Below are 26,423 nucleotides of genomic sequence, written 5' to 3' on the forward strand. Positions count from 1 at the left end.
GCTACTTTATGACGAATATCTGGTGGTGCTTTGCCAGGGAGTTGGTATGGTTTGCAACTAGCGTAAGTTTAAAACAACCTGTAATAAGCCTAGAAGTTTCGTTTAGCACCTTCTCAGCTGTGTTTGGGTATGTAGAATTGTGACATACTGGGCGAGCATACTCTGCAGCTCTGTAATACGTTACTCGTGCCAATCTTCTCAGGCTTTATGGTCGAAAGCCCCACGTGCTACCAGTAATCTAGCAAATGGTATTATTTCTCGCTTCCATCTTGATTCTCGTATTCATGCAGTGCTGTTTGTACATCAGAGTGATCCAAAGTGACTCCCAGATATTTTGGATGGGGCGTCCTTACTAACTACATACCTTGTCACGTCATGTTTTGTTTGCGGCGTGTCGCACTGTGCTTAAGATGAAACGCATGCGGTTGGGTTTTAGCTGAGGTTGGACAGAATTGGTTGTCTGAGTAATAGACATTTCACTTCCTTGTAACACCCCCTTAGAAAAATTTATGAATTACTATTCTGATAAACCTCTTACGTTATTTGATTTTCAAACAGCTGAGCAAAAATGAAAGTACTCAGACATTTCTCTCTTTACTTATTCTGATCATCACTAAACTGACACACAATATTTTTAGCGCAACTCAGTCTGACTTTCAATAATACCTACAAAAGAATGGCCCTGACTAACAATAATCCAGGGCTTCCCAACCTTTTCAGCTGGTGGACCCCTTCTTCAGTCGAAAATCCAAGGCGGATCCCTAGTGAGTCAAGAGCACAGTAAGTTTAAATTTCAGAGTGAAACCCATGTGGACTGAAAGCTTTTTAAAGCAAGTTCCATGTTCCCAAGCCCCCCCCCCCCCCCCCTGAAGTATCAACAGTCTTTGGTTTAGAGATGAATGAAAACAACTTGAAGGTCAAAAATCGACTTATGAAATACGTAGTGCACTGACAAAGCAAGTTTAACATTTAATGATGCCTGGGGCCGCATACGTGCCAGCGAGTGCTGTGATTGGTCGACAAAGCTCGCTCCGCGCTTGCGTAAAAGGTTTCAGCGCATCTAGCGCCGTGAGCCGGCGCACAAACGACCCCCATATTGTTGCGAAACAGGCAATCAGAGAAGCCCGGCACTATACTGTGTATGCGTTCTCACTTAGGAACCGCAAAGGCTGCTGGGGAATACGACGTGAAGTAAAAAAAAATGGCACTGAGCACTATGGGACTTAACATCTATATGGTCATCAGTCCCCTAGAACTTAGAACTACTTAAACCTAACTAACCTAAGGACAGCACACAACACCCAGCCATCACGAGGCAGGGAAAATCCCTGACCCCGCCGGGAATCGAACCCGGGAACCCGGGCGCGGGAAGCGAGAACGCTACCGCACGACCACGAGCTGCGGACCTTGAAGTAAAAATACATATTTCTTTCACACGGAAAAAAAAGAAGGTGATGAATTTGATTTTTTACATTTTTATTCAATAATTTTTATCTTTATTTTACACGGTTTGGTGAAGGGTGGCCGCGGACCCCCTACAAAGAGCCGGTGGACCCCTAAGGGGTCCGCGGACCACACGATGGGAAGCCCTGCAATAACCTATACCTTTCATGAATCACTTACCTCACAAAAATCTTCGTTACTCAAACTACTGCAATACAGCGTGCGCCAATACTGCCAGCTAAATAAAAGATTCTAACTACTGAAGGCACTAACTGCTGTCAGGCATAGTTAGCAAATGAAAGATTTTGATAGAGAACAAACAATGTATTTACCTTAATAATGTTCAAAAGTTATCATATACACTCCTGGAAATGGAAAAAAGAACACATCGACACCGGTGTGTCAGACCCACCATACTTGCTCCGGACACTGCGAGAGGGCTGTACAAGCAATGATCACACGCACGGCACAGCGGACACACCAGGAACCGCGGTGTTGGCCGTCGAATGGCGCTAGCTGCGCAGCATTTGTGCACCGCCGCCGTCAGTGTCAGCCAGTTTGCCGTGGCATACGGAGCTCCATCGCAGTCTTTAACACTGGTAGCATGCCGCGACAGCGTGGACGTGCAGTTGACGGACTTTGAGCGAGGGCGTATAGTGGGCATGCGGGAGGCCGGGTGGACGTACCGCCGAATTGCTCAACACGTGGGGCGTGAGGTCTCCACAGTACATCGATGTTGTCGCCAGTGGTCGGCGGAAGGTGCACGTGCCCGTCGACCTGGGACCGGACCGCAGCGACGCACGGATGCACGCCAAGACCGTAGGATCCTACGCAGTGCCGTAGGGGACCGCACCGCCACTTCCCAGCAAATTAGGGACACTGTTGCTCCTGGGGTATCGGCGAGGACCATTCGCAACCGTCTCCATGAAGCTGGGCTACGGTCCCGCACACCGTTAGGCCGTCTTCCGCTCACGCCCCAACATCGTGCAGCCCGCCTCCAGTGGTGTCGCGACAGGCGTGAATGGAGGGACGAATGGAGACGTGTCGTCTTCAGCGATGAGAGTCGCTTCTGCCTTGGTGCCAATGATGGTCGTATGCGTGTTTGGCGCCGTGCAGGTGAGCGCCACAATCAGGACTGCATACGACCGAGGCACACAGGGCCAACACCCGGCACCATGGAGTGGGGAGCGATCTCCTACACTGGCCGTACACCACTGGTGATCGTCGAGGGGACACTGAATAGTGCACGGTACATCCAAACCGTCATCGAACCCATCGTTCTACCATTCCTAGACCGGCAAGGGAACTTGCTGTTCCAACAGGACAATGCACGTCCGCATGTATCCCGTGCCACCCAACGTGCTCTAGAAGGTGTAAGTCAACTACCCTGGCCAGCAAGATCTCCGGATCTGTCCCCCATTGAGCATGTTTGGGACTGGATGAAGCGTCGTCTCACGCGGTCTGCACGTCCAGCACGAACGCTGGTCCAACTGAGGCGCCAGGTGGAAATGGCATGGCAAGCCGTTCCACAGGACTACATCCAGCATCTCTACGATCGTCTCCATGGGAGAATAGCAGCCTGCATTGCTGCGAAAGGTGGATATACACTGTACTAGTGCCGACATTGTGCATGCTCTGTTGCCTGTGTCTATGCGCCTGTGGTTCTGTCGGTGTGATCATGTGATGTATCTGACCCCAGGAATGTGTCAATAAAGTCTCCCCTTCCTGGGACAATGAATTCACGGTGTTCTTATTTCAATTTCCAGGAGTGTATTTATTTGCAAGTAAATATAAGACAGGTCAGTGTGTGTCACGCATTTCTCCAGGTATATCGATTCTGTTGACAGTCACCTGAAATTTTTTTTTACTTTTTTAAACATGACCCTCATAAGCACAGTAGTTACGTAGTCAGAAGACCTGACGAATACAACGCCTATAAAATACACAAAAATGTTAGGTGAACTTTATGGAACCGTCTGTTTTACAATTTGTAAGTGCCAAACAAATTCGGTGGCATAATAAGGCCAGTCAACGAAGACTATAAAAGTCGAATGGGGGAAATGATTCATACACAAATGGCTCTGAGCACTATGGGACTTTACTTCTGAGGTATCAGTCCCCTAGAACTGAGAACCACTTAAACCTAACTAACCTAAGGACATCACACACATCCATGCCCGAGGCAGGATTTGAACCGGCGACCGTAGCGGTCGCGCGGTTCCAAACTGTAGCGCCTAGATCCGCTCGGCCACCCCGGCCGGCTGATTCATACAATCACATACTTTTGTACAGTGGGAGGAGAGAATGCCATGAACAACATAGTAGAAATCCTGACAGGTGGGGGCTGAGTATGGTAGTGGGGATGCGTTTGAAGGTCACGTTTTTCTCGAATAACTCGAAAACGACGGCCTCTAGTGAAAACATATCCCAGTACAAAATTCAACTACGTTACATTTACTACAATAAAGTTCCTTTCATTTTTCTGTAGGATGAATAGTTTTCGGAGGCCAGGTATAACATTGCGGGTTGCATAAAACGACATCGCCCTAGGGGCAGCTGAATCAGTCTGTGTACTTGCACATAACAACATTAATTGCAAACAAACTTTCTTAGGATGTATGCTCTACTCCTACCAGATAAATAAATACCTTTTTATGATACTGTCTCCAAATGTACGTGGTAAGAACAAAAAAAAAGCGCACAGTTTTCATGTGGCGGCAAGCTGGCATTGTAACGGTATCGCACTTGGGTGACGACCGGTAGCATCTTATCACAACATGTGCGACGTCAATCGTTTAGTCACGCCACTGCAGCTGTGACGTCTCGCGCTCCGTTGCGTAACGCGTCCGGAGGTTTCCGGTGCCGCTACGTTGGAAAACATCCGTCATTCACAGATTCTGGCACACTCACACGGAATTACGTAACTCTTCCCGCGTTACGTTGAACTCTGCGCTAACAGTACGCCTGTAAGCGATCAACGAATTCACGTTTCACAAAAGCCCGTTTGCTCGGTCACTGGCCGAGAAATTTGCAGACGTACAATATGGGACTTTCAGGTAGCCACTGATTCATCCAAAGCGGACCACCATCCACTATATTTTTGTACTGCATAATTCATCTACGGAAAACCACTTAACATTTCGCAGTAGCAGAGCAACATTGTCTCATCATAACCAGGATCAGGGCTTAAACCATCCCTGATTTCTTCCGTTATGAAGTGTTTTGCACTGTCCATATTTTCTTCGGTCGATATATCTTCCTTCTTCCTTGTTTTCTCTTATGCTGCAACAGTGACTCCTTCTATTTGTTTACTTTGGCTTTGGGTAACATTGTCCATATAGCCAGCAATAGTTAGAACAGTAGAAAGTTAACATAATTTAAAATTTCACAATGGAACGAGAAATGGAGTTTTTATGTACAAAGAGTTTAGGTGGGGAAAAACCCCATGTGAGTAGAATGGGGTAGAAGACTGCACCAAGTTTTTGAACTGAGTGCCACCAATTTACGAGTTGAACCCCAGGTGACAAGTTTCTCTTATTGTAATTTATTATTCCATGATATAAAGTTCGTCCCAGCAAGTCGTTCCAGAGGTAAGAAAATGAGGTAAGTCTTTTTTTTTTTACAATTTAAACGTAACGCTTCTAATCTTTTACTTGACCATTGTATACTGTAGAGTTTGAAAAGGGGAATCAGATTACTGTACTTATACTTCAATTTCGCTTGGAAATAACTGTTGAAGTTGGTCCCCAAAATCAATAACGGTGCATTTGACAAAACTGCGAAATGGGACAAGTCCCTGCAGGTGTTTTGGGTAAATACCCGTAACTCCAACATTGTGCCGACAGTTTTTCAATAATCCCCGCAAAAGAAGACATTCAACAGACAAACATTGCGTCAGATTATCTCACCCGAAGACGTAATTATGCAGTTTAAAATAAAGATTTATGGGGAACTTACTGGAAAAGCATGAAAATTTTGTGCGTCTAACGAAGATACCTAATAAAAAAAAAAGAATGGAAGGGGAATGCACAGGAAAAGAAAAGCGTGCTATCGAGAAGGAAAGACGTGCAAAGAAAGAAAAGAGAATACTACAGAAACAGAACTACGTTAGCTCGATTTTATTGCATCAATACCAAAAAAAGAAAGAAATCTGATCAGACACCCAGCCTACTATTCTTCAGAGTCAGATGCAGAATTCCCACATCATGACAACAGCTCAGGTATAGGTAAGGAGTTATTATTTGGCGAAGATGTATCCGAAGAAGAAGAAAAATAAGCGCCTGGGACTTCAAGGAAGAATCAGAGAACCTAACAATGTACTCTATTTGCTGTGTGTCTAGGTAGCTAAGCTTCGGTAATTGCGCTCCTTCAGGTAACCTGACTAATTCTCCTTCCATGGAGAAGAAAGTACCATTTTTGTACAAGTACTTCTACGCATCAACGAAACATTTCAGTTCAATACTGTGTTGAGTATATTACCTAGAATATAACAATGTCACTCAGGCTTATTCCAAGTGTTTTTATAATGAAGTCAATTTTCTTTTATGTCTCAAATGGAGGAAAGACCCACACTGCGGGTCTTTTCCCCGTTTTCGGGGGTAAAACACTGCAATTTTTATTTTAGGCAAGTTGTAAATGTCTCTATAATTAATAATCAGACGAAACTGAAATTTGGATGAGTTGTAGGTAGCGGCCTGACCTAAGGCTTAAATTTGAAATTGCGAAAAAATCTACTCTTTATTAACCACAATGTTAGAAAAACTGAAAATTGCTCGGCTTTACCTCCACATATCCTACAAATTCTTAATTTAAAATAAATGCACAATGTTGCAATGCATTTTCTAATTGGGCTGATTCCGTAAGACTACTTGGGCCACATCAGCTTACAGCTGACATCTGTACATCAGATTCTTCTAAGTATTTCATTATAATATTGTATTTATTTGAGTCGAATCGGAAGAGTAAAGAGGTAACACTTGTAGGTATGGGAACACCCTCTTGCAACCAGTTTCTTTGTATTTAGTGCATGCCAATGCCAAATGATTCAGATGTACAACATCAGCTTGATGGTCATCGCAACTCCTAGAATTTTTAATCGGTATAAATGTCTGGGTAATATCCGTATCCCAGCCTCATTCGAATGATGGAAGTCTCATTATGTCTACTAAGCTTCACACAGTCGGGCCATCGTCTAGGAGGGATGTCCGGTTGTACGGCCGCTTTTATGCCATTCACAGTAGCAGTCACTGCAAGCAGCTTTCTTTGTTGTAGGTTTGAGATCAGTATGAGTGAATGGTGTTAGACGGGATTCTCCTACAGTAATTCTCCACTTTGTTGCAGTCGAGTCGGCGTTGAAATGATCCACGGCAGTTGCAGTGTGCTGGGCGCCGCAGCTTGGCGGGCCTACCTCAGCCAATAACGTTAACACGATATTGTAAACATCTCTATGGCAACGCCTCAGTGCTGTTACAGCGCTGTGGACTGCTACTGTTTTCACTTACAACCGTTAGGGCTTCGGTATCGAAGGCTGGCAACAGCGCTGAGAGCTGCCAAACGCCGTCTCGATTACAGGCGGTCGACTGTTTCGTTACGTAAAATTGTACATTGTTCTTTTTTCCGTAGCAAGATGGAATTTGTTCTTGACGATCTGTTCGGCGAACCTCCTTCTCCTTCTCCTTCTCCTGGGTGCTTCCGAAGTAGTGAAGGCTTGGAAAGTACTTTTAACCATGCCTTATTCTTTTTATTGAGTGACTGGGCTAGCTGGTAGTTCCTGCAGCATCCTCATGCAGTTTTGAACTAGATTTCTGCTTACTCGTTTGCCTCTACCGATAAAAATTTAATGGCGTTGCATATACTCACACATACCTTATCATGAAGAACTTACCCTGTAGCTAATGTCTGTGAAGACTTCTGTGCCTCTCTATGCAGGTAGGAGATGGCTAACCATTTCGGCTAGGCACAACTCATCCATGTAATAGGTGATGTTACGAATTAGCATAATCATAACAATTAAACGCGACAACTGGACTTGGAACGTAAATGAGGGATACGACAGTGATTGCAATGGCAGTAGTAACTCTCCGCGCTTTTAAAGCCTGACTGGATTTCCTATATGTTGTAATAATGATATGTAGAGGCAGACAGGAAAAAAATTACGATTTCTTGCTTAAGCATGTAACTACAGTTGGTCACCGTGGAGGGCGTTACCGTCTGCCCACGTGTTGTTGGCCGTTATTTAAGCTCATGCAGAGAACCAACCATGCATAGTTACCAACCGTGCACAGGCAGGGTGGCGACTCCAGCGACCGACCAAATGGGTACAAAAATCTGTTTATTATGTAACTTTGACTTATTGTTTGTAGATTTCGTACATGATTACTCACTAATATTATAACTTTACAGTGTAAACTGCCTTAAGATGACCCCATCGCGGGTTGAAACCGGTTGGCGGCAAAATACAAAATGGTTCAAATGGCTCTGAGCACTATGGGACTCAACATCTGTGGTCATAAGTCCCCTAGAACTTAGAGCTACTTAAACCTAACTAACCTAAGGACATCACACACATCCATGCCCAAGGCAGGATTCGAACCTGCGACCGTAGCAGTCGCGCGGTTCCTGACTGAGCGCCTAGAACCGCTAGACCACCGCGGCCGGCGGCAAAATACATAATGCGATTGTGACTGTCATTTTGAATAATTTAGAACTGTCTAGTTATGTTTATTAACGCTCAGGCTCAGATGGCAATATTTCCACCAAGTGCTGTCCATCGACAAATCTTCCTGCGTTTCGCAACAATTTGCTAAAGACCTGGCCACTCTACATACAACTCCATCGCCTCAGAGAGTCAAACCATTGCCTACCATATCGTTTATATTGACTGCGTGCAGTAATGGTCCTAATAAATTTAACTTGAGGTGCACAGGACGCTACCTTCACTCAGGACGAATTCTATATACTAAGAATAGGGAGAGTAAAGTGTTATCTGCAGTGTTGCATATACCACACTGGCTAATGTCACATCAGAAGTTAGCAGATATACAGCCGCTAGGTGGAGCAGCGTTCACATTCTCCTATTGCACATAGAGGAGAAGAATCCAACAGAGCGTCTGTATTGTGGCAATATTTTGATACGAATTTCACGAATTCTCAGTTATTCGGCAGTTATACGATGTGCAGAGAGGAGTATCTCTATACTCATAAAACGAGGAGTAGGCAAAACATCAGTCCTACAAGTAACAAACGACGCACTTGAATGTGTTTTTCTGATGGCGCAATACTTTGGCATCTGACTATTTACTCGGGCTATGAATTACGTCCAATTCGAGTTTTCACTGGTGTGATAGATGACATTTCTATTCTTCCGTTGTGTTACGACTACTAGCGAGTGCGAAGGCTCTGTAGATAAGGAATTTTCTGTGAATTACCGCCGAGAGCTTACCATCACTCGCGTTCGATAGACACTTGATCGAACAAAATAAAGGAAGCGAAATTAGAGTCTAACCTTCTGGTGACTATGTAGTCTGTACAGTGCGTTGATGAGCTAAGTAAGACAAGAATGGAGAAGCAAATTGGCCGCGTCCATTTCGAAACAGCAATCTCTTAATACGACCTCGCCGATTTTGGGAAACTTTGGAATATCTGAATGTGGAAGGCTAACCGTGGAATTGAACCCCAGTCCTCCAAATGGGAGTCAATTGCCTTAACCACTGTCTAGCTTCGCCCAACAGGAGCTCAATAGAAATTTTGTGGAGCGTAGTGGAGTGATTCTGGATAAAGAACGTGCGATATGTTCGAGGAAGCAATGGACAGTTACTAGCAGGTAATGTGCCCAGCCACACGGCTGCAAACGCCCCGTGACCCCGGGGATGAAATAGTGCGTCTTTCCTGATCTTCTCGATCACCGGATGTGAACATTCTCATTCCTAGCGTGTAAAGTTATAATATTTCCCTGATTACCAATCACGATTTACAATCCTCGATCTCCACGAAATTTCTGGAGGCCCTGTATCAAATTTGGCGTACGACCATACTATTGTGCTTCGTCGGACTGGACTTGTTTCGTCGTATTGGACAAAGATAGAAAAACAAATTGGCTGTCGTCTTTTACGGAGAATTACTCCGGATTCGCGTAATGTGGTTTAGGGACACCTTGCAAACTTCAGCCGGCATTATATGGTGGGTACCTTAACTACATTTCTCCCGCAGAAGATTACAGTGTATTAACCACTGATCCACCACGCGCGGATATTATTTTCTTCATCACTGGCAATAGATTTGAAATTCATGCGCTTGTCTGAGTGGATAAATATGCCGGAGCGTGATGCAAGACGGTACCCGATTAGCGGAGCTGGTGGAGACATTGTATTATCAGCGTAAACTAAAGCTGTTCTGATACCCTGGAAGGCTGTTATCCACTGCTTCCACTGAAATAAGCTACGTAGAGAACCGGGGGAAACCCTATCATGTGAAATGTGTGAGGACCACTCCGATAGCAAGTCGATAAGTGTTTCCTCTTCTGTTTTTCACTTCCCAGCCGCTTACGTTTTAATAAATTCAAAGTATAGTGTTCAATCGTAAGTTTACAACTGTATTAAAAGATTTATTTAGTGATTTTTGTGCAGTGGAAATTAATTTTTAATAAAACAACATAGATAACTTTTTGTGTGGGACATTCTCCCACTCCATCAAGAATATTCAGATTTTTCAGAAAACGAAATTAGAGTTTGGCGATCCCTCTACAGCGCGGTCATTAGACATAGAGCACAGTCTCGGATTACGAAAGGATGGGGTAGGGAAATGGGCCCTGTCGGTTTCTAAGGAACATCCCGTCAGATTCCTCGAGCGATTTAGGGAAATCACGGAAAACCTAAATCTGGATAGCCGGACGGGGATTTGGACCGTCGTCTTGTCGAATGCGAGTTCAGCGTACTAACAGCGGTCGGTATTATTCGGAATTTGTTAGCCAATGTTTATCCTACTTGCTAATAGCTGTTAATGTGTTCATGATTAATGTGAAATAATGTATTTGAATTTAAAATTATAAAGAATGTAGCAACCAGTCGCGGAAACATAATTTATTTGCCTTGTTGCAAACCGATTTCGACTGATATCAGTCATCACCGGTGCATTTTTCTAACCGATACATGTCATAAGTAGAATTACTGCCCCTTGGCAGATTTCTATCATGACTCGACGATAGAAATCTACCAAGGGGCAGTACTTCTACTTATGACATGTATCGGTTAGAAAAATGTACCGGTGATGACTGATATCAGTCGAAATCGATTTGCAACAAAATAAATAACGTTTCCGCGACTGGTTGCTACATTCTTCATAATTTTATATTGCAAGGTCGCTGCACAGAAAGGGATTCTTATGGAGCCCAACATTCAAAAGTATTTGAATTTGTAAATATCATATGATAGATAATTCTGATCGATCGAGAGTTATCCACTGTAGTACACAATACATCAGCTAATATCCACACAGCGATTAGATACACGCTAATAACCACGACAATTTTAAACAGGGAGAACAATAAGCTATTCTTTATCCTGACATCTCACTAGTAACTTGCTATAGGCCCACTTGTCGATGTGAAATAGATTTCGGATCTATAGGTACTCGGAAGAGGTTACGATTACTCACACAGTGCAAAAGTCAAACCTCATTACAAGGAACGGAGTCATAATAATTTCCGAGGAAATGACTGCCAAGCTCAGCGGTATATTTTGTTCATACGGTGTCAATAATACGGAATGACAGTCTGAAAGCACAGTGGAAGCATTTATTTTTTTACAACACTAGAATAAATTTGAGTATGCTGTTACTCCACTTGAGTAAGTATTTAAAAATGTAAAAAAGATTGGGGTCGGATATGTCCTAAATAAGAAGATGAAATCTTTCCGCCCTATTATATGTACCTAGCAGTAGACACGAAAGTAAACGCTGATGAAGTGTTGGCCTTCACTTGCAATACATTTTCTGCAAAATAAAATTCGGAGAAATTCGGTGACTGTTATAACAACCCTCCGTAGTATTTCTGTGACCATTGCTTCAATACGTCTAGTAGTTTGTTAGGAAAAGAATTTTGTTTGATTCGGGGGAACAGTATTTCCCAATGAAATTTCGGAAATATATTTGTCTAGGTAACATATTCAAGTGAATAACATTGCAAGATCATAGGTTAAGGTAAGCACGAGATAAGGCATAGCAGAGGTTAGATGCTGGTACATTAATAATGATGTAACCGTCAGAATGCTTACTGTAAGCACGGAAGCGTGCATGAATTGTGTTGTACAGGTGTCGAATGTCAGTTTGTGGGATGCAGTTGCATGCCTGATGCACTTGGTCGGTCAGTGCAGGGACGGTTAATGCTGTTTGTGCTTGACGCTGGAGTTGTCGTCCACTGATGTCCCGCATGTGCTCAGATGGAGGCAGGTCTGATGACTCAGCAGGCCAAAGCTGCATGTCGACACCCTGTAGAGCATTTTGTGTTACATCATCAGTTTATGAGCGAGCGTTATCCTGTTGGAAAAAAAACTGAAATTCTGTACTTGAATGGGAGCGCAACAGGTCAAATCAGCAGACTGACGCCCAAACTTGCAGTCAGGATGCGTGAAACAACCACGAGAGTGCTCCTGTTCACATCCGAACTCGCACCCCAGACCACAGCTCCAGGTGTGGATCCAATGTGTCTAACACACAAACAGGTACTTTGTAGGCCCTCAGTTGGCCTTCTTCTAACCAAAACATGACCATCACTAGCACCGAGGTCGGACCAGCTTTCATTGGTAAAGACAGCAGAACTTCACCCTGCCCTCTAGTAAGCTCTCACTTGGTACCACTGAAGCCGCAAACGGCGGTGGTTTGAGATCAATGGGAATGCACGTTACAGAGCGTCTAACTCGGAGCGCCCTTGAAGTAACCGATTTTTTCACAATTCGTTGTGTGACTGCGGTGCTAACTGCTGCTCAGATTGTTGCCGCAGAAGCAGTACGATGAGACAGCCTTACGGCGAACACAACGGTCTTCCCTCTCGGTAATGCTTTGTGACCGTCCGGAGCTCGGTCTTCTTGGGACCGTACATCCTCGTGACCGCCGCTGCTAGCAGTCATGTACAGGGGCTACATTCCTGCCAAGTCCTTCAATATCGCAGGAGAAACACCCAGCTTTTCGTATCCCTACTATACGACCTCTTTGAGACTCAGTTTTGCCACTTTAAAGGCATTCTTGACTAACGAACTCACCACGTCCAATTTCGAAGGTAACTAAGGCCCACGACCGTTATAGAGTGTATTTAAAGCAAACCTGATTTGCTTCCTCATATACGATGCGCGAATTTTGAATAGACATCATCTCTCAGATGTAGGAACACGCCTACCAACTTTCGTTTATGGCACAAAACTCCTTGTTTGTGCTGCGATTTTTTTCTACCGCCATTGTAATTACTTGAAAATTTTTACTCATCATTAAAAATGCAATAACACCAGCTCATAATAAAGACTGGAAACGGTCCCCATTGACATCGAGTCACGTCATAATAATAATCGTTCCAGCGGCCTGGTGCCTGGCCTTCTACTGGACGATACTTCGGCGACTCGCTTGCCTCTATAGTCCAAGCACTATGCAAAAGTGATCGATCAAAAACTGAATATAAGATGGCAATCGTGGCCAAAAAATCCTCAAAATTTTTTTAAAAAAGTGTTTTTCTTGAATAAGTATTAAAAGTACGGCGCAAGCGAAAAAAACCATCCACGTTATAAAAGGAAATAATGTGCAACGGGTATCTCATTCATCAATGGCATTTGCTGTCATGTTACGCCTTGTGTAAGATGGAGAAATGTTTACCTATTGGAATTCGACAGTGAGGATCGCGTCGTATCGAGTCTGTGTTTTGTCGCCCCCGTGCGATATTGATGCTCGCATTGAACGACACACCACGACTGTCATGTGACGAACGTTGCCGGATTGCATACGTCTTCGTAAGACGGGCCCAGTAGTGGATACACAGCACGGTCACCTATTCTTCACACACCCGATAATCTGGAGAGCAGCCGTTACATTTCTTCATTTCTTACGTGGTTCGGATTTCGCGTTAAACAGTAGTTCCACTGTCCCCTGTAGGAATGTTGGGTACGTTAGGCCAAGCGTTCTATGACGGTCTAATGTGAAAAAAAAGGAGGAAGGGGCGTATACCGAATTAAATTTAAAACAGTTTTTTTTTCCGGGAAGCTCGATTGAAGTTAACGAAGATGACCGAAATAAATAAACAGCAAACTTACAAGAAACGGTTTTTCATAAACAAGCATAAAACTATAGCACGATAAAAATGTTAAATCAGGAATTTGCAGGGCTTAAAAAATATATATTGATTTTTTTGAGCTATACCCATTTTTTGAATGAAGGTGCTCTCAATAATTAGCTAAAATCTTCTTATCGGATTGCCCTACAGTAACAATTTCAGGACTGTTTTCTTCGCAAAGAGCTGTGCTACAACGCTAGTAAATAGGTTGGTTTGTGGGATTAAAGGGACCAGACTGCGATGGTCATCGGTCCCCGCTAGTAAATAATTTTCAATATTTTACTAACTGAAACCTGAAAAAAACGACTTCGCAAAAACTTACACTTTTGTTGGGTTTGCAATTTTACGTATCACAATTTTTATTTTATTAAAATAAATTTCGCCGCGCGGTATTAGCCGAGCAGTCTAAGGCTCTGCAGTCATGGACTGTGCGGCTGGTCCCGGCGGAGGTTCGAGTCCTCCCTCTGGTATGGGTGGGTGTGTTTGTCCTTAGGATACTTTAGGTTAAGTAGTGTGTAAGCTTAGGGACTGATGATCTTAGCAGTTAAGTCCCATAAGATTTCACACACATTTGAACATTTTTAAAAATAAATTTTAAAGAAAGAAACTACCGACATTTCTTTTGCCAATTTAAAAAGAAAAGTTGTTTTGCCACCTTCTGGAGTCGAGTTGTCTTCTTTGTTAAAAAAAAAGTAGTGGACGCAATTAACATTTTACAGAGATATGCCTGGTGGTGGTTAATACTGAATACTTATATTTACAAGAAACAAATAGCAGGATATGTTTCCTTGATTTTTATTATCATTAATAGACAAAGTGCATTTATTTAATTTTGCACAAAAATTATTAAATATTATTTTCTGAGATCAAGACGCTGCTGTGTTCGATTGTATTGTTTATTGCAATAGGACTCTTTCGGCGGGATTGCCATCTTCAAGTTCTCTGTGGGAAGGACAAAGTTTGGTACAATATTTCATGTTTTGAAGTCGATAATTTAACGTATTATAGAATTATTGTTTGCCACGTACATCAGGTGATCTTGATATCCGTGTGACATTGATGTGTCGGTTGCTTCCACGCTAACTGTACAAGTTTGCTCCTTTGTTCCTCCTTCGTTCGTAGAGTTATAGCACGCGTCAAACTTTTGCTGGAACAGTTATTTCTGAAGTTGTCCAATTATGAAACATTATTTCATAATGATGTTATTTAACAGCTGCATTGACAGTTGAGTCAGCGATGTTATGGGTTACAGGCTGTTTGCTTCTATGGTATTCTGTTGCCCATATCTTTGTTTTTACCAGCAGTATTATATTACTTGTAGAGTTCATGTTTATGTGGTTCTAGGCTCATATGTAATTTAATTCTATTGTTATACTGGAACTGGTCATGCCAGATAGCGTTGTACCGCGCGAGGTTTATCACAATCACCAGATATTGTTTTATTCTTAAACGTATGCTTTCTAGTGGTTCTTTTTAATTTCATGGTAACATTGTTTTTGATATGGTTATAGATTTTGTCTTTCTACTCATATCGTGTTTAGGAGGGTAATTTCGTATGTAATGTTCATGTTTGAAATCGATCTGTTCATTTATGATTTCTTAAGAGTAATTTTGTGTGTGTGAATATATTCCGATTTCTTTAAGAATCTTCATTAGTGGTCCATTACATGATTTGGATCACTAATGAAAGTAAGACCAGAATTGTACTAAATGCTTTCTCCCTAAATTATTTTGAGCAATTAGTTTAGGAGATTACTTGAAGAGTAAAGGGTTGCGATAAAGTATTTGACCTCTTAACAGCAAATTATCCTGAACAAATAGGGAGCATCATGACGGATAATGGGATTACTGGTGACAAGACTGATGTAGCGAGACTGAAATCCAAATCCACCAAACATAAACGCAGAATATATCTAAAAACAACAGATAAGAATTCTCTTGGCGCTTTTGTCAGAGAAACTGTTGCAGAAACAGCTAAAAAGCATACCAAATTTAAATTAACGCATACTCATCAAAATCGAGGAAGTTCCACAGAAGCAAGAACATTTAGAGTGTACATCAAGACGACTTACTTTTAACACTTTCCGCAGGGAAACTAAAGCGGTAAGGCGGAATCAATACTTTCATTTTGCGACAGCAATGATAATGCTTCTGATGGCACTGCCTCTAAACCGGAGTTACTAAACACGGCTTTCGGACATTCCTTCATCTCACAAGAAAGAATTCGAATCAAGAACAGGTGCCAGCATAAGTAAATTAGAAGCAGATACGCTCTGTGTAGCAAGCAACTTAAATCAGATACTGAAAGCAAGACTTTCGGTCTAGATTGTAACTACGTTCCTTTTGGAGTATGCTGATATAATAGCTCCAAACATAAGTGTTCGTTCGAAAAAAAAATCCATGCCTGAAGACTGTAAAGTTGCAGAAGTCACACTAATATTCAAGAGTGGAAATAGGAATACGAGGTGCGACAATAAAGTAATGAGACTGATGTGAAAAAAAAAGTTGCTTACTGTTGAGTCAAGTTTAGTGTTGTCTCCTAAGTATTTGCCTTCTGATTGCACACACTTTTTCCAGCGCTTCTGCCGTTGATGGTAATATTTCTGGAACTCATCTTCTTTAATATCCTCCAAGACCCTCGTCACAGCTTTTTGGACATCTTGTGTTGTTTGAAAATGGTGTCCCTAGACCGCCGTTTTGACTCTTAGAAATAGAAAAAAGTCGCACGGAGCGATATCTGATGAATAAGGTGGCTGTGGTAGTACTGAAATTTGTTCTGAGATTTTTTTTCGTGTTTCTCGCTGTTCTGATGTGAGATTTTTGGAGACCATTTTTGCACAAATCTTTCTCATACCAAGATCTTCAGTTATTATTAGATGAACCGTTTCTCGATTGATGTTCAGTTCTTCTGCAATCATTTTCACGGATGATCTTCGATCAGATCGTATGAGTTCACACACCCTGGCCAAGTGGACATCCGTCTGTGAGGTTGATGGTCGTCCACTGTGGTCTTAACATTCGCTCTGCCTTCACTAAACATTTTATGCCAACGAAAAACTTAAGCTATTGACGTAACCTCCTCTCCAAAAACCTTCTGAAGCTTACCGTAAGTTGCCGTCGCGTTTTCACCCAATTTAACGCAAAAAGAAATGGCATACCGTTGCGCAATATTAAGCGGTTCCATTTCCGTGACGAGAGACATAAACACGTGTTAACTTATTACAGCACAACTGACGACTGAGCAGCTGTATCGATGTGCCGCTTGGACTAGAAGCAGCTTATAGACCAAGTTCAAAGATATTGTGCCTACACATGCCTGCAGGGGTGCCGCATCTTGGAAGGAAAATCAATCTCACTAGTTTATTGTCGCATCTTGTAATCTGCTGACTTACAAACCCATATCACTGACTTCGATTTATAGAAGGATGCTGGTACATTTTGTGTATTCGACCATTATGAATTACCTCGAAGAAAATAATTTATTGAAACGTAGCACAGATTCAGGAAATACCATTGTTGTGAAGTGCAACTAGCTCTTTATTCACATGAACTAATGAGTGCTATCGGCAGGGGATCTCAAATTGATTCCATGTATCTAGATTTCCAGAAGACTTTTAACACTGTTCCTCACACTGGACTTTCAATCAAACTGCGTGCCTATGAGGTATCGTCTCAGTTGTGGGACTGGTTTCATGATTTCCTGTCAGAAATGTCATACTTCGTAGTAACAGATGGAAAGTCATTAAATAAAACAGAAGTGACATTTGGCGCTTCGCAGGGATGTGTTACAGACCCTCTGCTGCTCCTAATCTGTATAAACGATTTATGAGACGATGTCAGCAGCTCTGTTGGATACTTTCCAGACGATGCTGTCGTTTACTGTCTAGTAAAGCTAGCCGAAGATCAAAACCAATTGCAAAATGATTGAGACAAGATATCTGCATGGTGTTATTGATCCTAAATAATAAAAAGTGTGATGTCATCCACATGAATGCTAAGAGGAATCCGTTACACGATAAATCACACACGTCTAAGGCTGTCAATTTAATTAAATAGCTAGGGACAATTGGGACGATCACACAGATAATGCTGTGGGGAATGCAAACCAAAAAGTGTGTTTTTTGGCAGAACATTTAGAAGATGCAACAGATTTACTGAAGTGTTTGCCTACAATATGCTGCTCCATCCTTTTCGAGTATTGCTGAGCGGTATAGGATTGACTGTGTTTTCCTGGCAGAACAGTTAGAAGATGCAAGAGATTTACTAAAGTGTTTGCCTACAATATGCTGCTCCATCCTTTTCGATTATTGCTGAGCGGTGTAGGATTGACGGTGGACAGTGAAAAGATCAAAGAAGGGCAGCTTGTTTTGTATTGTGCCGTTGAAATTTAAGGTATTCTTGAGTTAACCAGGAAAAAGGTTCATAGTGACATTTATCTGATTAATTAAAACTACAGATTTGATTCATATCTTGAAAATATTATAAAACACTGACTCTTTAGATAATTTGTTCCTCCGTGGTAACCAGCAGCCCATAAAGTGGCAAAAAGGGCCAAGAAAAAGCTACACATGCGTTTCTGAGAATAGCTGACCCAATATATTAGAATTGGAAACGTAAAATTCTCCATACCATAATTCCGAAGACACATCCCCAACAAACCCCCCCACCCCTCCCCCTCGAAGTTAAAATTACTATACTGCAAGAGGTGATTCTGCGGTAAAATGAGAAACAATTACTTTATTTCATATTACTAAAACATCTATTAACTAATACAATTAACAACGACAAACATAACATAACAATATAACAGAGTGTGATTTACTGAACGTATCTTTAACTGATGAGACTACACGTCCGGTAGAATTTCATAATCGTGTGAACATTTCGAAATCGTGAGAACATTTCCAAACATGCCGTGCCTCCAACTGATCGAGAACCAATAGTCCTTCACTCGTTATACTGAGATCTTCGTCCTACCAGTTCGCTTTTCCAGTAGGGCAGATAGAGGATTCGTACACAATAACTCATACGGAGCGTACTCAGTACAGCACTGAATTGTACAGCAACTCACTTGATTGTCATTAGCAGAGCTTCAGAAGCCGTGAAACTGCCAGGCACTGCCCCTCACGACAGAGCTCTAAAAAAAGTGGCAACAGGGTGCACATCAACACAAGTCGTATCAACCGCTGTGCGCAACTAGAGGTATCCATTCTAGTGCCGATTCATCTTCGTATCACTTTTCTGTAATCCAGATATCATATGATTTCATACAATTTCAGTTCTGTAATATAAGTACTCGCGATTGCGCTCAACGGCTTAAGGCAGTACATCATCACGATTTCAATTAGCGAACTGAACACCTTCCTCCAGATCGTGGATCCTCGCCAAAGCGCGGCGTTCTGCGACTCCTTTCCCAATTTCCAAGCCGCCTCGCGGCTCCACCCCTGAAGAAAAAGACGCTAGTCACTAATCGATAGCAAAACCCCAGTCGATTCCAGACTCGGCACAGTATTACCGGGAAGTAGAGCAGAGAATATCATGGATATGATACGCGAGATGGGGTGGCAATCATTAAAACAAAGGCATTTTCCCTGAGACACGTGTGAACTGGAGAGTCGTCATGTAGATGTAGATGTAAATTAAGGCTGAGGGCATTAACCGCAATGGATGTGTGAGAAAGGGGAGGGGGGAGGGAGAGAGAGAGAGAAATAGGAATGTGACAGAAACACAAGCAATGACCTATAGATGTGTGCAGTTGCCCGATGACACTTCTAGAAAACAGGAATGACTAGCGCATTTCTTCAGTCGCCTGGAATGCTTTGTTCCTCGTGCGATCTGCTATAGTGTGCTGCCAGAAAAAGAACAAATGTGACTGAAAGTAAAGTTGTTTTATAACTACTAACAATCGCTTATGCTCTGCAAGCAAATGGCTAATTTATATATTAGCTAATTGTTTTCTATGAAAAGGTGTAGGTAAGAGCGCCGCCTTTTATCACACGTTGTGTGTTTGTTTGTCGGCACGCACGCCCTTATCGACGCGACAGTGCCATTGAAATGCTATCTTATCGCCTTCATGGAGCTGCCGCAGTACTTAGCATCCGCTGATAAAAGGCCGTGACGACACGTCGCCTGACCGTCCTATCTCGTATGTCGCCTGCCCACGACTGTCCAGCAAGTGAAAGTCACCCTACGTCACTTTGATTGGTCACTTTGTCTTTATACTGTACAGCCGGCCGTGGTGACCGAGCGGTTCTAGGCGCTACAGTCTGGAACCGCGCGACCGCTACGGTCGCAGGTTCGAATCCTGCCTCGGGAATGGATGTGTGTGATGTCCTTAGGTTAGTTAGGTTTATGTAGTTCTAAGTTCTACGGGACTGATGACCTTAGAAGTTAAGTCCCATAGTGCTCAGAGCCATTTGAACCATTTTTTATACTGTACACAATGGAAGTCAGTCTCCTACCAGTAACAGCTCATCTGATGATCGGCAAACTGTGGCCTAACAACGAGTTATCAATGACATGTAAATCACTTTTTTGTTGTTCAGGCTGTAAGACTGAGTATCCGAATGCAGATATGATCTCAGCGCACCTGGTTGTGTGTGATCTTCTTATCGCCGTTTGTTCTTTATCTCGCAAATCAAAGACAAATTAAGATTACTTATTTACTGACGTAGTGGATGTTTTATAGAGCCTTTCTCAGCAAAGACGTGTAATCCAAAATCGGGTTAATATCAGTAGTATTCGCACTAAGATGTTTCTTACAATTCAGCGGAAAGTAATAAGAAACTAATTCATTTGTTTCATTTATCTTTCTTACTTCATGGCCTGTCAATATATTATGCTAAAGGGGGCTACACGTATCAGATATTTGTACGCAAATAAATACATCAGTACGGGGCTAAATGGACATACGTTCGTGAGGTGTGCGGTTCAAATCCCCGTCCCGCCGTTTATATTTAGTTCCCCCGTGCTTTCCCTAAAACACGCAAGGTGAATGCTGGAATGGTTCCATTGATACGCCACAGCGAATTCCACGTCTGTGCTTCAGAGACAAAGCAAGGCCTCTAATAACCTTACAGTCGAAATATTACATTCCAATCTTGCTTCTCTTTTGTATACGTATAATTCTAGTTAATGTAAATAAAATTCTGTTAACATCACGGCAAAAGACAATCGAATCAAATTAAAAAACACCGAAAGTGAAAAGAGAAACAAAGTATATCCTTCACCTTATGAAACCATCTGTTTACGTGAACTAAACGTTTTTTTAACTATCTCAGACGTCCTCTCTTTCTGCCAAATCGTTGCCATCTGTTACTATATCTCTGCTCTTTATTCCATCTTACCACACTGAATGCTACCCACTGGTATTGCTTGCCTCTACCATTCTCCATTCTTCTCGTTCACGTTTGGATAGCCAGTGCCATTTTGTGGTTAATAGTAGGGGACTTCAAAGAGTAACTTGCACATTAACATGGCAACACATGTAAATTTTATTGAATGTAGCACTTCAAAGTGATACATACACACGAAACTATTTTTCAAAGTAACCATTAAGTTTCTGTAAACAAGAGTCGGAAGTTTGTACCAATCGTTCAAATGCTCGACAATAGAAATCGATTTCTTGGCCACGGAGCCATACGAGAACAGCTGTGTGAACGTCCTCTGTGCTGGATAATCTCTTTCCCTCCCAGACGTTCTTTTAGGATACCAAAAAAGATGGAAAACGCATGGTACAATATCTGGATACGCGATCAACATTACCCAGGCCTATTCGGTTTTCCTCACTATCCTGAACGCTACACTGCATTTGGTCCACATGCCGCCAGCTTTTCGCAGTGAAACTGCGTGCAATTTAAACGTTTTAAAGACAAGTATCATACTGACCCTGTACAGTTACGTGTCATTCGCACACTGACGCACCCGTTATCAGTACCGCAACGGACTTTCACTGTAGGAAACCCAGAACACGTACTCGACTATGCGCCATTCTTGTTGCGTAATGGTCTTAGCGTGGAACGGAATGTTTTTGAAAACGATCACAACAGATTAAGGTTATCCATTATGGATAGTTCAGAACCCGAACCTTACTGAATATTCGAGACGCGTTCAATAAGTAATGTTACTTTTTTTTTCCCTCGGCGAATTTCAGTTGATAAAAACGCGACTTCGTGGAATATTCCCGCTTCAGTCTCTATAATTTCATGAAGTTCTGATAAGTGGCGGAGAACCGTGATTTATTTTCAAAGAATATTCTTAAGAATTTATTTTATTTACTAGCGATTCATCTAGAACATTAACACATTTAATCATACTATGTAAGAATGGCAGTAGCTGCAAGGAAGTAACTGATGAAATCATAACCAAATTCCTTTTGACAAATGGGAATTTTATTCACTTTAATAGTGCCTAAAAGCATTTTTTTAAAGAAACAGACTTAAAATTATAATCAGAAAGCACCCTCTAAATATCAAAGTTACAGTTTATACAGAGGCAGAAAGAAACAAGTTTTGACTGTATGAGCTTTCGGGCAGAGAACCTTGCCGCTTCGTCTTGACACAGCCGTTATTACGACCGCTCACAACAGTCTCTGAAAGACTACACTGGTGCAAATCTGAAACACACCAGATAACTTTAAACTATGAGTTTTAACAATTTACACCAGCACACAAACTATGCACCCCCGTAGGAGGGATGGAAATGGTACAAAACACAAAAAATTAAAATGTTAATCTTGCCACCAAAGGTGCAACTTGATTTTAACTTCTAAGAAAAGTCTTACGGTGAAAGGGTGGCAACTTTATATACTAAAATGATCATTTAAATAAAAGCCCATGAAATGCAATATTATATAAAATTCTACAAGGCTGGCCAAACAATAGTTAAGATGCTCTACAGTACACAGATACCGCCTCTCAAGATCATTGGCAATAATATCAAAGTTTCCAAAGATCAACACATATTTCAGGTACTAGGCCGTTACACTCCAAGCAAGAAATTCGTTAATACAGCAAATCCGACAAACATAACAGATGCAGCCACTAACGTACGGTAGATTGATAGGAAGGTCACCGAACAACCCGAACCGCAGGTTGCTCTAACCCGCTCCTACTCCACAAGGGAAAAACGGACCACCCAATTTATAAACAACCACCTTACCGCGAGTGGGCAAACGGAGAAGAATGGTGGGACGACACCAAAGCAAAACGGCTGGTGACCTCTCCAAGAAAACAAGTGGAATTTAACAAGAGTAAATCAAACAACATATCATCATTCACTTAACTTCTAATAAACTGCGATTTCTCGAGAAGACCTGGCGCAGCACCCCAAAATCGCTCTCCAGAACCGTCCGCTGCCAGCCGCTTCAACGGACGCAGGAAGGCGCGCCGATCTCCCGCCTCACTGTGTCGCAGCTCGCACCGGCCAGACCTATGTCATGGGATGACTGCAGTTGCTCTCATGTCGACCGCGAAGTCACTACCCCTCGCTGTTGGCCGCGGCCCACTGGACTCACGTGGCGACCTCACACGCGACAACGCTCAAGGCGGACAAGTCATCTTGTGTCTCACAAGGGGAGGCCGCCAATTGTGAAATTCAGATTCGATTCATACTGCGCATAATAAAAGCTCATGGCCCGAGGTGTAATGTGGCAAAGCACCCAAGATGCACTTCTCAACCGTTGTCGAGAAAATCGACGGTTAAAATAAACCGTTGCGGTGAAATACTCTCTACGATTCAGAATTTTCTAGAGCGTCGTGGCGCAGCGGTAAGCGCTAGGGTTCGTAATCCAAAGGTCGCCGGATCGAATATCGCGCCATGCAACTTTCTTTTATTATTTGTTTTTTGTAATTCAAATGTACACACACACACACACACACACACACATATATATATATATATATATATATATATATATATATATATATATATATATATATATATATATATTCCCGGCAATCAGTTGCAACAATTATGCATATACTAAGTTCTTGAAAGTCGTTTGTCGTGGAAAAATAATACTTGAAATAAAACACAATATCACAAATAATATTCAAGTGGATACAATTTATTGAAAAGTTCGGTATACACTCGCACATAATTAAGAATTAGTGACCAGAAGTAGCTGGAGTATCGCACGAACCAGAGTGATAGTTATCATACAAAAATGGAAAGCAGAAAACAGCACGACATCGAGCACATCTGATAAACGATGCGTTTTTACAAGAACAATTGTTTTCTAAATTATCTGTTGGGAAACACAACTGATTGACATTCTGAAAAATTGTAGTATCGTTCGTCAGGTTTGATGCATACCACGCGTATCATATCAGCAAAAATCGGAGAAGACAATTGGTGGTGGACGATGGATTGGATTTTTATACAATCGTCTCTGGAGTTGATGTCACGGTTTCGCTCGGTTAAAAAAGCACAATTTTGAAGGCGCTTGATCAAATTTTTTACCTGCCGGTCAAAATTGACGTCACACGGTTGGATGAGAGGAGTGCACTGGGGAGGAATGACTTTTATAGTTCACGTTGGTAACTTCTTATCGTCCTGGAACATCTCATCGTATAACATCGGGTTCGTTTGCCCACCCCAAGAGTCGATCAGAAGGAGAAATTCTTTCTTTTGTACGTATGGTTGCAAAGCATTACGCAAGAAGTCCATGAACAAACCCGTTGTTAGTTTACCGGATTTGGAGGATGTAATAACAACGTTGGTATACTTCTTGGCGTACTCGTCGACTGTCTTCTGTTCTCTGGGTCCACACGTACCTGTGGACTCTTGGAGGCATACGAAAACAAGAGGCAAGACTCGTCCAGATATCGTGATTGAATATTGTGCCGTATACGAATGCGTCACACTGTTCATGTCGTGTCGGGTTACCAGGACAGCCTTTGACCCTTTTTCGGCGAGAGTTCTGTTGAACGTGGACTGGTACTGGCACCCTGACAAACAAAATATAAAAATATCGTTTATATAAGAAATATACGAAATCTGTGTTGTCTATCATATATCAATTATCACATTCTATCATCATGTCATATGACATTTGTGAACAGCTCTTTACGTACCTGTTTGATCAGTATTAATTATGAAATCTTTGTCGAATTTAGTTATCAACGTTCGCGTCTGGATCCGAAATGTATCCGCTGCGGCCAAAATTTCGTCTTGAGTAGCCGTCTCTTTCAGGGAAACAAATTTTGTGATTTTCCGTTGCCGAATCCCATGCTTCTTTTTACATTCGGTGACCCATGTTTTTGAAGCTTTGAAGTTGAAATCTGGGAACTGACTTGCAGCGCCCAAGGCCCACTGCTGCAGGTCTCTGGTAGTAACTTGCTGGAAGTTTTGTCGAGCTTCTACGAAGCGATCATGCACCCATGAATCGATGGTACAATATTTATCAAATTGGCTACCGCCACGTTTGATTTGCTCTTCCCACCTGGATAAATAGCTCATATTTGTCAATCGAGAGCACCCCTTTTTTTGTAGAGTTTTGAGACTCCAGACTGGATGTTCTTTGGCCAGATTGACAGCTCTAATTTTGTAATGCAGAGAAATGTAGGTGTACCCTTTTTTTTTCTCCTCGTCCGGCTCGTATTCGTCTGATGGTTCGTTGGCAATGGGATTCGTTTCAACGTCTTCGTAGGCATTATTATCGTCGATTTCATTAATGTCTATCAGTTCCTCATCATGAACAAGGATTTTTTCGGCGAGCATTTGCAGCGTATTCTGGAACATTTCTTCCCCAATTACCATGGCTTCTTCGTTGATTGATGTTGACGGTTTTGCTACGATGCGATTACTGTCACGAAGGAGGCTTTCAAAATACACCAACGCATCTTTCAATTGTTGTTTCGCCACTTCACTGTGTGTAGAATCTTCTTCGATCACATCACTTTCATGCGAAGGGCCCGGATCGCTCTCCAATTGTACCGCCTCCATTTTTCCGTTTGTTTAACAGGGTGTACCAAAGCTCTCACATACGCACTGATTTTCGACGATGTTGTAAGTTGCGCTAGGGACCGCATCTACCTTCTTTCGAAGTTAGCAGGCAACTACGCTGTTATGCGGCGGCTCGTTTCGGCCCATTCAACATCTGTCGTTCAAGTGTAACGAGCGAGTAACGGAGTTTATATTTCATACCCGCCACAGTAAATTTGTGTTCGTGGGGTCTCTATTCTAATTCGAACGTTTGACTTACACTATACGTATATTCGTTTCGGAATATAGTTTCTACGTCTTCCATTAACTATACGTGGTAAACATTATGAAGACAATTAATAACATTTGTGAAATACAACTTTGCTTGCGGAAAACATCGCCAAATACTAAAAAAAAAAAGTTGCATGGCGCGAGATTCGATCCGACGACGTTCGGATAACGAACCCGAGCGCTTACCGCTGCGCCACGACGCTCTAGAAAGTTATTAATCGTAGAGAGTATTTCACCGCAACGGTTTCTTTTAACTGTCGATTTTCTCGACAACGGTTGAGAAGTACATCTTGGTGCTTTGCCACATTACACCTCTGACCATGAGCTTTTATTATGCGCAGTATGAATCGAATCTGAATTTCACAATTGGCGGCATCTCCTTGTCAGTGCGCGACCGACCAAACGATCGATCCAACCGCCAATGACCATTGCCTGAGCAAACTTGAGCAGATTGGCG

This window comes from Schistocerca nitens, chromosome 6, assembly GCF_023898315.1.
Source record: "Schistocerca nitens isolate TAMUIC-IGC-003100 chromosome 6, iqSchNite1.1, whole genome shotgun sequence".
Classification (NCBI taxonomy): Eukaryota; Metazoa; Arthropoda; class Insecta; order Orthoptera; family Acrididae; genus Schistocerca; species Schistocerca nitens.